This window comes from Vigna angularis, chromosome 11, assembly GCF_016808095.1.
Source record: "Vigna angularis cultivar LongXiaoDou No.4 chromosome 11, ASM1680809v1, whole genome shotgun sequence".
Taxonomy (NCBI): Eukaryota; Viridiplantae; Streptophyta; class Magnoliopsida; order Fabales; family Fabaceae; genus Vigna; species Vigna angularis.
This window is the reverse complement of record NC_068980.1, coordinates 23,108,095-23,109,774: the sequence shown is the minus strand read 5'-3', so window position 1 is coordinate 23,109,774 and position 1,680 is coordinate 23,108,095.

The window sequence follows — 1,680 nt, the reverse complement described above, 5'->3', positions numbered from 1 at the left end:
TAAAAATCTAGCTTGGAGAGCAAACCTTTTAAAAGCTTATGAGCCATTGGCCAGAGTAGTCTCCAAGTTGTCTTTTTATGAGACACATGTTGTCATGTGACATGCTTATAATGGAAATGATTTATCCTTAGTAGTGACAATGTTTCATACTCTTAATAGAGATAATTTCTCCTTAGTAGTGGTCATGTGTCATCCATCAATTAGAGAGGATTTTACCTTGGTCTCCAAGTTAGAGTATTAAGGTTTTGCTTCTACAATTTGGAGACACCTGTAGGGTTACACAAGCTTATAAATAGAGTTGTCTACCCGTGTAAATTCACCTTTAAATTGTGTAGTGTTATGTTATCAAATTTGTGTCATACTATTCAACTTAGGTCACCAAAGCTAGAGCACCCTTTATAGGTTTCCTCTAGTCACCCTTCCTTAAGAGTTAGCCTAACCTCTCATAAAAGCAATCAAACACTAGTCTCTTCCCCTTGCTTGAGTCATATATTTTAGAGGAGGAGAAGTCATCTCATCACATTAAAATGACTACATGAACACCATTTTTCACCAACATCAAGCTTTTGCAAACCACTACCCATTTCGGAGTCTCCCATTGGGTTATATATATAGTCTTTTTTGAGTCTTTTCTTCATATTTTTCATTCGGTCACATCATATGTTTAGGTCTAGTTCTTTATATATCATTACTTCTTCGTCAAGTTATTTTTTAAGAAAAAAACAAACTCAAAAATATTGTTCAAGTATGTTTTCAAAGTTGCATTTATATGTGCCTTTGATGTTAATATGATATTGTAAGTGATGTGCATTAGTAGTGAGATAGCCTTAGAGAAGTGTAGATAATGAAAACTACTTAAGTTAGTTTCTACTGTATTGCATAAAATTTATCTTTCTTTCCTTTAAGTATTATGTTTTTGAAAACTTTCTTTTGTACATTATTGAGGAATAATGTATACATGAAACATACTTATGTAGTTTTTATGCTTAATATCAATTATGAGATGCTTTAATTAGTAAAAAAGTTTTACTAATTTGGGATGTTACATTTTTAGTAGTAAAGCAAGTCAAGCCTTATGTGATATGTAGGAAGTGAGTGTTAAGTTTCTATGGTGTTGGTTGTGTGTTTATTTACCTATAGTTGTATAAAGAGTTTATAACATTCTATCCTTAGAATATGCGTGTTAATTTTGTTATAGTGAAAAAATATATAAGTTTATGTCTAGAGAAGTATAAGGATATATAGACAAATTGTATCTATGTAACTTTTATTTTAATATCAATTATAACATGCTTTAATTAATAGTATAATTATATTAATAGGACCCATTTTAACCATTATTTAACTTTTCTTTTATCATTGTTTATATAAAGTATTTTATTATTTCATTATTTCTATTATTTGATTATTGTTTTAAATGTAATTAATTACATATAATAAAATTATAAATATTAGTTATTTTATATCTATTTTTTTAAAATAATTATATGATAAAATGATATTTTTATTATTAATAGAAAAGTGAACAGACGCATGTGTTTTTTTTCCTCTAATTATTATAATACATTTTTTTATTTATATTTATCACCGGTGAATGAATACACTTAGCACATGTGTCAGAAAATAAACAACCTAATTGTTTTTAAAAGACAAAGTAATCCACAAAATTTGGGTTACTTT